The sequence below is a fragment of the Dioscorea cayenensis genome, unplaced genomic scaffold, assembly GCF_009730915.1.
Source record: "Dioscorea cayenensis subsp. rotundata cultivar TDr96_F1 unplaced genomic scaffold, TDr96_F1_v2_PseudoChromosome.rev07_lg8_w22 25.fasta BLBR01000285.1, whole genome shotgun sequence".
Lineage (NCBI taxonomy): Eukaryota > Viridiplantae > Streptophyta > Magnoliopsida > Dioscoreales > Dioscoreaceae > Dioscorea > Dioscorea cayenensis.
In genome coordinates, this window is record NW_024086676.1 from 1 (window position 1) to 10,192 (window position 10,192).

At 45.3% G+C, this 10,192-nt stretch overlaps 1 non-coding gene across 1 annotated transcript; it reads right to left on the minus strand.

Moving 5' to 3' along the window:
* Window positions 1–2,243: 2,243 nt before the first annotated feature.
* On the minus strand, window positions 2,244–2,350 carry LOC120254006. Its single transcript, XR_005534498.1, has one exon. It is a non-coding gene; the product is annotated as a small nucleolar RNA R71 (small nucleolar RNA).
* Between the last annotated feature and the right edge of the window lie 7,842 nt (window positions 2,351–10,192).

Below are 10,192 nucleotides of genomic sequence, written 5' to 3' on the forward strand. Positions count from 1 at the left end.
TGATTTATGCATATAAGAACAAGAGATCCACCAACATGCACATCATTGAAGAGGCAAGTGATTCACGACGTAAACGCTTTGCCCTGCTAGCTGCTACCCCCAATGAAAGTATGGAATTTCGGGAGTATTTCCCAGCATAGGACTATAGCAAAACACTATAGCAATCATCGTAAAGCAGCCCGGCCGAGAAATCGAGAAACGAGAATCCACAAGGGTGTGGAAATTATCCACGCCTGTGTGGAAATTCCACTGTGGGCGTGGACATCATACACGCCCTGCGGAGTCGCCTCGATTCTAGCCCTATTTAAAAGCCGATTTCAGCCCCGATTTTGGTATTCTTTTCTCCATCTTTTCCCTAACTTGTGAGAGGACTTCGGCTAGGGTTTCGAGGGGTATTAGCCAAGGTTTTGGAGAAGTTCTACGGTTCCGACATTGTGATTCCATTAGGAAGAAGGTTGGTAGGGGAGCTTCGATCGAGGCCTATCCTATACCGGACGAAGGAATCTTTGGATGACGAGTAGAGGACTCTCCACAAGACCATTGACACGACCATCGAGGGGTTTCTTTTATGGATTCATTGCTTTTTACATTCGATTTCTTTGATTGTATTAAGCTCCATGGAGAGCTAAACCCCCTACTGGGTACTTGGATGATTGTGAACCCTAGGATGTATTCGTTTCATTGAACTTCTTTATTATGCTTTCAATAAATTGATGTTTATTGTGAGTTCCAACCTTGAATGCTTGGTTATATGAACATTTCCCCTAGAGTGACACTAGGGTTGAGAGTTCTTGTAGGTAACCTTGTGAGTGAGTGACACACCACGAGCGTTAGACAAAGCTAGGTTGGAGAGGGTTGAGAGGGTGAGTCGAGAGGTACAGGAGCGTCCCCTTTCCACTCCGGTGTGATAGATTCTACCTCCGTTCCTTGAGTTCTTTACCGCCATAATAGAGTGAGTGGTCTAAGGGATGAATCTCCGCTGGGGCCTAGTTGCTCGTGCAATGGAGTAAAGCGTTGAGAGGATCTTAGTATCTAGGGCTTAATTGTGGCTAGGGACCTTCCGCCTGGACCAAAGGGTTAGGTCTATATTTAGGAAGAGATTTATCACTTGGAATCCCTAAAGTTCATTGCAACTCTACGCGAGTGCGAGGTGTTGAGATTGTTCGATTTCTCCTCCGGGACATGTATAGAGTTAGGCATGGTTGACCTTAGATTTGGGACTATGTATGTAAGGATTTCCACGATTCACCATTGAATTGATTAGGATGCATAATAGAGAGTTCTTGCACTTGAAGCGATTATCCTAGGTGAAGCATTATCCGAGTACCCCATCTTTATCGATTGCCCTACCCTCTTCTTACTTTTTGCTCTTTCACTTGTTGATTTTTATTGTTGAGAATTGAATCAATTTCACACCTATCACAATTGATCTTCCACATAGCTAAGAATCAAATTAAGTATTTTTCACTCCCTACTCCCTCGTGGATTCGACCCCGCCACCCAGATTATTACTTTGACAAGCCCTGCACTTCATGGATATAAGCAAGGGAACTTGTCAAGTTTTTTTATCACCGCTGAGGGGAGTTAGGCGCTTAGAGATACTTTTGCACTTTGTTTTCTTAGCTATTTACCCTTCATTCTATTTCATATCTTCTTATTCTATCGAGCATTCTGATTTTTCTTTTTCTTTTACTTTTTGGTGCACCTCGTGTTATGACCCGAGGGAATCCATCAATATTGATTGAAGGAGACCTTGAGCTTGAATGTACACTTCAAGGAAAGGGAAAGAACTCAGACAAGAACAACAGAATCCAAATTGATTTGGATATAGAAGAATCGACAACATGGCGTAACAAAATGAGCAACAACGGACACTATCCGATTATGCTATACTCTTCGAGTTGGGGACACAATCGAGTATTGTGCGTCCCCCACATTACACTGTAATTTTTGAGCTAAAACCCGCATTCATCCATATGTCGCAAATAGTCCCAGCACAATTCAACGGTTTGGCCGATGAGGATCCAAATAGTCACATAAAGAGCTTCCTCGAGGTGTGTGACATGCTGAAGATAAACGGTGTGACGGATGATGCAATCAAATTGAGAGCCTTCCCATTTTTCCTAAAAAGGGGAAAGCAAAAGCAGATGGCTACACTCATTACCTAGGGCATCAATCACTACATGGGAGGAGATGGTAGAAGCTTTTCTAGCCCATTATTTCCTCCCTGAAAAATCGAAAGAAAGCTTAGGAATGAGATCTCATCCTTTATGCAGCTTGGAATTGGAGTCTCTATTTGAGACATGGGAGAGGTTCAAGGAACTCCTCGCAAGTGTCCGCAACACGGATTCCCGGAGTGGATGATTGTTCAAACTTTCTACAATGGTTTGAATCCGAGTACAAGGCAACTCTTGGATGCGGCGATAGGAGGTACCTTAGGTAGCAAGACCCCCGATGAGGCTCATCAATTGATTAAGGAAATAGGGTTAAATAGCTACCAGTGGAACGCTAGAGAGAAGAAAAAGGTGGCCGGTCTCCATGAAATTGATGCGGTAACTTCATTGGCGGCCCAAGTGGAGAGTTTGAGTAAGAAGCTCGATCTTATAGCTTCGAATTGAGTGGCGGCCGTGACCAATTGCACCGGTTGTGGTGGAGGACATGCTCCCTCCGATTGCCCAATTGTCATTGGTGATGTTTCTTCAGTTGAGAATGTCGACATTGTAGGTAATGGAATGAGACCTCAAGGGAATCCATACAGCAACACCTACAATTCAGGTTGGAAGAATCATCCCAACTTTTCATGGAGTAATCAAGGACCACAGAAGACCATGGGGCCATCGGGGTTCTAACAACAACAACAAGCCCCTCAAGTGGAAAACATAATTTCAGGCTTGGAAACCCGAATGACGGATTTGGAGAAGCACTTGGCTAGATTTGTTCAATCGGCAAATACAAGGTTTGAATCAGTCGAGGCTACACTTCGCAATCACACCGCCTCCTTGCACAACCTTGAAAATCAAGTGGGGCAAATTGCGAAATCTCTTTCTGAAAGGCCACATGGAAGTTTACCAAGCAACACGGAAACCAACCCGAGAGAACATGTGAAGGCGATCGCTTTGAGAAGCGGTCGTGAGGTTGAAGGGCGGCTTCCGAGTGAAAAGCCGAAAGAACACGCACCCGAGGTCGTAGAGGTTGAGAAGGAAGCAAATAAAGAGAAAGAGGTGGCACCCCCATTTTTCAAGCCAAGAATCCCTTATCCCTCTAGATTGAAGAATGACCAAGGGGATGACCAGTATAAGAAGTTCCTGAGTTTATTCAAGCAACTCCACATCAACATTCCTTTTGTTGAGGCTTTGGCTTAAATGCCTAAGTATGCGAAGTTCCTAAAAGACCTATTGACCAACAAGAGGAAATTGGAGGAGAGTGCTTCAGTGGTGCTTGATGCTTCATGCTTGGCGGTGTTACAAAAGAACATGCCGAACAAGAAGAAAGACCCGGGAAGCTTCATCATTCCATGTAACATCGACAACTTAGGTGAGGAGATGGCATTGGCGGATTCAGGGGCAAGTATCAACGTCATGCCTTATACTTTCTTTCAAAAGCTAGGCCTGGGTGAGCCTAGACCTACTCGGATGACTTTACAATTGGCGGACCGAACGGTATGACATCCGAGAGGCATCATTGAAGACGTACTTGTCAAGGTGGACAAGTATATTTTTCCGGTTGAGTTTGTAGTACTAGATGTTGATGAGGATGCAGATGTACCCTTGATACTTGGGAGACCGTTCTTGCGGACTTCCAAAGTATTGATTGACATGGACGGCGGAGAGCTCACATTGAGAGTCGGAGACGATAAGCCCACTTACCGCCTTGCTGAAGCCATGTGGCATTCTCTCAATTTTGATGACACTTTGTATTTTCTAGACACTACTGATGAGATTGTTGATGAATATATACAGGAAATGTTCAACCCGGATCCGTATGAAGGTTTGTTCGACCAAGAGGAGAGCAATGAAGAAGTACTGATGCTTTGTTCGACCGGAGAGGAAACATCTACCCCGGGAATCTTGAAGAAGGTGCTCCAAAAAATGAAGAGGGCTCGAAGACGCCACCAAAACTGCCCCAAGACTGTTGGATACATACATGAGCCAAAGGAGTTGGACGGACAATTGCTAGGTGGTCCGAAGCCCAATAGTACACCCTCTACCCTCAAGAGACTTTGCTCATCATGCTTTCAAGTTATGGGTAAGAGGGCAACCTTCATTCATGAACCCCCGTGAGGTAAAAAAGATAAGTCAAGCTTAGTGACGTTAAACAAGCGCTTCTTGGGAGGAAACCCAAGTGTTTACTGTTTTTTCGTACTTTTAGTTTAGTTTGTTTGCATGAATAAATTGTTAAGCGTTGGTGTTTCAATTTTTTTGAGTGCTTGTGTCATGCGATTTTTTTATTGTGGTTTTTTAAAAGAATTCATTGTATATTTTGTTGAGAATTGGCGAAGTTTGGTCATTTGAGTTCTATTTTGTATTTTTATCTGGTATACCTTGCACAATAGGGCGTGCCTCGAGTGTGTAAACATGTTCAGAGCTAGTTTCTGCAGAGCCCCGGAGGTTTTTTTCTAAGTCATCCGAGAAAACACACGGGCGCAGTGGAAATTCCACACGCCTGCGGTGTGTACTCGTGAACTCTTCCGAGAGGGCACGGGGAGTGCGGCCGCCCTCGTGGACTCACCATGCGATCGGGCGACGCCTGGGTAATTTCCACACGGGGTGTGCTTTCCCGCAGAGTTGGGCAGATTTTTCTCGAGAATACACATGGGCGTGACCTCGCCTCGTGGTGACTCTGTGAACCACGCACGGGCGTGGATAATTTCCGCACGCCCTGCGCGAAACTCGCAGGTTGCTCCCTCCATCCCGAGAAAACACAGGCGTGCGGCCGCCCCGTGAGTTGAGGCTCAGGAATGCCCACGCCTGGGGGAATTTCCGCACGGGCGCGTGGGCGACTTGATATTTTTTCTCGATGATCGAGAAGCCACGGGCGTGTGTCCGCCTCGTGAGTCCGGGGTGCACGGGCGTGGATAATTTCCGCACGCCCGTGGGAGATCGTTTTAAGTCAGTGAGAGTTTTTTCCGAGAGCTCACAGTGGCGTGCATACGCCCCTGTGGAGCTTTTGAAGTGAGGCACACGGGCGTGGGGAATTTCCACATCCCCGTGTGGATGCACATAACGTCAAAAGTCACAAGTTCTGTTGAAAAAGGGGATGATTTCTCTCCTTCTTCACAACTCCTTTTCCCTTGAAAACACTCTCACAACATTCTCCGAGTCCATTGCGCAAGTTTGGTGGGATTTTAGCAAGTTTTTCCGGCCGGGCTCTCTATTTTTCTCATTTCTCCTCGCTCGGTAAATTCATTTTTCTTCATCTTATTCGTTAATTCATGATTTCTATTGATTAATCTAGTCAACAATGCTTCGCTTTCTTCAATTGGAATAATGATTTACGCTTTAGAACGAGTTAGAGATATTATTGATGTGTATTTTTTTGGATTGTTGATAGTCGGTCAGGCGCTTTCTCACGCCCCGTGAATCGACGCGGTGCATGGAAATTCCACACGCACCGTGCGGATTTCTCGCAGATTGTTTTATCAACTTGTTTGACTAATTTGGTTTAAATTTGGCGTGATCATGGCACCCTAGGACAAAGAAGCAAACTAATAAGAGGCCACGTGAGTCATCCTCTGAGCCCGAGGGCATGCGATTTTCTATTCCCGAACAGCAGGCCGTTATGAGCGCTTATCGAGACTCCGCTTCGGACAGACTCGATTCCTAGACACGACTATATTACAAGATCTTCAGCAGGAAGATGAGTTCGCTGAGGAGATTGAGGACCTTGTTTCAGAGGGGGGTTGGCGGCAGTTGTTGACAATTAGAGAGCCAGCTATCCGAGAGTTTGCACTTGAGGTGCTCTCCTCGTTTGAGTATGATAGAGCGTATGCAAGCTTCAACAGTTTGGACACAATTCAGTTCAGAGTGTTTGGACACCACCATAGTTTGAGCATTACGCAGTTCTCCACACTACTTGCCTTATATGAGGAGGCATTCACAGATTCTAAGGAGTACGCACAGTTACCTACTGATTATCCTGGAACCTTGACCCCGCAGAGAGCTTACAGAATGCTATGCGGTCAGGGTCAGTACGAGCCTGGGGTTTCCAAGGCCACGTGCCTTTCCCGGCCTGTTTACAGATATTTACACGCAATCATGAGTAGGTCGGTGAATGGCCGTGGCGATAGTACTGGTGTCCTGAGCCGCCAGGAGTTGCTGTACTTGTACTCGATGGTAGAGTGCGTATCGATACATTTAGGGCACATCTTGGCTGATTACATCAGACATCAGGGACAGTACACTAGACTGGCAGCGATCTTCTTGGGTCCTTACATTACGAGATTAGTGTTGGGCATGGGTCTCTTGGATTCGATTGGCGGGGCCGAGAAGACGAGTGTACCCACTCCCCTGGGTCTAGAGATGATGCGTTTGATGGGCATGGTCCGCAGGGTTCGGACAGGGGTTTTTTCGTTAGTTCTACCAGCCCCAGAGATAGCTGAGGATGAGGGTGATGACGTCGGAGCATCTAAGCCAGCCCCCAAGCCTCAGCCCGCATCGATGGACACCGAGGCACCTCCAGCGGCCGAGGAACCACCTCCAGTGCGTATGTTTTCACCTTCTCAAGCCAATAATCGATTTGAGAGGCTCGAGAATGCTATAGGAGTGGTCCGAGCCGAGGTTGGTGAGATTAGGGCTACGCAGCCACTCAAGACACGTAGTTCATGGCGCTGCTTCGACGTACATGCACAGATCCTAGAGTGACACGCTGCCTCATCATTCATCCCTCGCAGCGAGGACTCTTCAGCACCGCCAAGACTCGCAAAGCACCTCCATCCCTCGACTCCAAAGACTAGAGCACCCACTATATGCTTCCACTTCACAGCTAGAGAGTGAGACCCGAGAGCGACTTCGACACTTGACCTTTATTTTTACTTTCATGCATTTTTACTTTATCTTATTTTTCTTATTTTTTTAGACTTGTTCACTCGTAAAGGATTTTTTTCCTTCCGAGTTTATGTTATTTTGCATTATCGAGTTGTATTCATTGCTTCATCTTTTTATACACTCGAGTTATTTTTTTGTTTTTTTCTTGAGCTTCACCGAATCCCCTCGTGTAGCGCAAGTGCGATAGTCTTGTCTTCTTGGAAATTGAGACTTAGTCATGGGTATGGCCAAGGTGCTTTGGCACTTGGCCGTGCGAGCTTCACAACCCGTTGGAACAATACTCCCATTGAATTAGCTTCATCAAACGCAACACTAGGAGTCAGAGGAGTAATGTTTTGATTGCTTCTCCCACATCTATTTTTGAATGATATATTTTGAGTGAGCTTGCATGTGTACATTGAGGACAATGTACAACTTAAGTGTGGGGGGGAGTTTTATTGTTTATTCGTGTTTGTTGGGTGGAAAGAGCTACGAACTATGAAGTATAAAGCTACTGTCACAAGTCGGATACTAGTTATGCCCCTAATGAGAGAAAGAGCTATCTCATAGGATGAGTGAAAGCTACCACTCGGGTAGAAAGAGCTACCACCTCGAAAGTGAGAAAGCCACCTTAGCTACCTTAGAGGATGTGTAAAGCTACTACCATCTTTTAAATTTTTGTCACTTTTGTAGACAAATAAGTCCCTTGTACTTAGAACTTTGAGGAGTATACCTTGGGTTGTTTTGAGTGAGTTCACACACATACACGAAATTCGGGTTTGTTGTCCTTTTTTATTCAAGTTTTTAGCTAGAGCATTGATTTTTTCGCATTTAGTGTTGAAATTTTCCTTACTAGTAGAATACTCTCTTTGTATACCTTGGTGAACCTAAGGCCAAGCACTTTCAATATTTTCTTCATCAATACACAGAATGTTTTAATGTTTGCTTGAGGACAAGCAAAAGCTTAAGTGTGGGGGAGTTTGATAAGTGCTTGTGCGATATGAATGCGAAGCGTTCATTCCTTATGTTGAGCATTACTTTTCTCATGTTTTTACATTAATATGTGTGTTTTTATGTTACTTTTATGCAGGTAGGGTTGTGACGCCGAGTATGAAGGAAATAGGCCAATGTGGATCATAATGCACCTATTTTGGAGCAGATCTTGCTAAGGTTCAAACGCGAAGACATAGGTCAGGTGTGAGATGCTAGAGTGTATGCCAACCTCCTCGTATTCGAATGAGCACATTCATTTGGAGGGGCACAAAGGCAGTCACACTCGAACATTCTGATTTATGCATATAAGAACAAGAGATCCACCAACGTGCACATCATTGAAGAGCCAAGTGATTCACGACGTAAAGGTTTGCCCGTTTGTGTTACCCCAATGAAAGTATGGAATTTACGATGTAACTGTAAAAAATCATTGTAGCAAGTACTGTAGCATCCCAGCCGAGAAATCAAAGAAACAGAGAATCCACACGGGCGTGTGGAAATTATCCACGCCCGTGTGGAAATTCCACAGGGGCGTGTGACATCATACACACCCGTGGAGTCGCCCGATTCCAGCCCTATTTAAAGCCAATTTCAGCCCCAATTTTGGTATTCTTTTCTCCATCTTTTCCCCAACTTGTGAGAGGACTTCAGCTAGGGTTTTGATGGGTTTTGGCCAAGGTTTTGGAGAAGTTCTACGGCTCTGACATCGTGATTCCATTAGGAAGAAGGTTGGTAGGGGAGCTTCGATCGAGGCGTATCCTATACTGGCCGAAGGAATCTTTGGATGACGAGTAGAGGACTCTCCACAAGACCATCGACACAACCACCGAGGGGGTTTCTTTATGGATTCATTGCTTTTACATTCGATTTCTTTGATTGTATTAAGCTCCATGGAGAGCTAAACCACTAGTGGGTACTTGGATGATTGTGAACCCTAGGATATATTCGTTTCATTGAACTTCATTATTATGCTTTCAATAAATTGATGTTTATTGTGAGTTCCAACCTTGAATGCTTGATTGTTTGAACATTTCCCCTAGAGTGACACTTGGGTTGAGAGTTCTTGTTGGTAACCTTGTGAGTGAGTGACACACCACGAGCGTTAGACAAAGCTAGGTTGGAGAGGATTGAGAGGGTGAGTCGATAGGTACAGGAGCGTCCCCTTTCCACTCTGGCGTGATAGATTCTACCTCCGTTCCTTGAGTTCTTTGCGGCCATAATAGACTGAGTGGTCTAAAGGATGAACCTCCGCTAGGGCCTAGTTGCGCGTGCAATGGAGTGAAGCGTTGAGGGGATCTTAGTATCTAGGGCTTAATTGTGGCTAGGGACCTTCCGCCTGGACCAAACGGTTAGGTCTACATTTAGGAAGAGATTTATCACTTGGAATCCCTAGAGTTCATTGCAACTCTATGCGAGTGCGAGGTTTGAGATTGTTCGATTTCTTCTCCGGGACATGTATAGAGTTAGGCATAGTTGACCTTAGATTTGGGACTATGTATGTAAGGATTTCCACGACTCACCATTGCATTGATTTGGAAGCACAATAGAGAGTTCTTGCACTTGAAGCTATTATCCTAGGTGAAGTATTATCCGAGTACCCCATCTTTATCGATTGCCTTATCTTCTTCTTACTTTTGCTCTTTCACTTGTTGATTTTATTGTTGAGAATTGAATCAATTTCACACTTATCACAATTAATCTTCCACATAGCTAAGAATCAAATTAAGTATTTTCACTGCCTACTCCATGTGGATTCGACCCCGCTCACCCGGGATTATTACTTCGACAAGCCCGTGCACTTGCGGGATATAAGCAAGGGGAACTTGTCAAGAGGCTCGAGAATGCTATAGGAGTGGTCCGAGCTGAGGTTGCCAAGATTAGGGCTACACAGGCTACTCAGTACACAGAGTTCATGGCGCGTTTCGATGTGTTACAACAGATTTTAGAGCGACACGTCGCCTCATCATTTGTATTGCGGCCGAGGACTCCTCCGGGCCCCTCAGTTCCTCTAGCACCTCTATCCTCTGCCCCCGCACTGGTAGACCCACTATGTGCTTCACCAGCAGCTGCAGCAGCAGCGGTGCCTGAGAGCGATACTGACAGTTGATTTTCCCTTCCTTTACTTTCTTGCATTTTATTGTATTTTTCCTGTTTTTAGACTTTTTCACTCAGAAAGG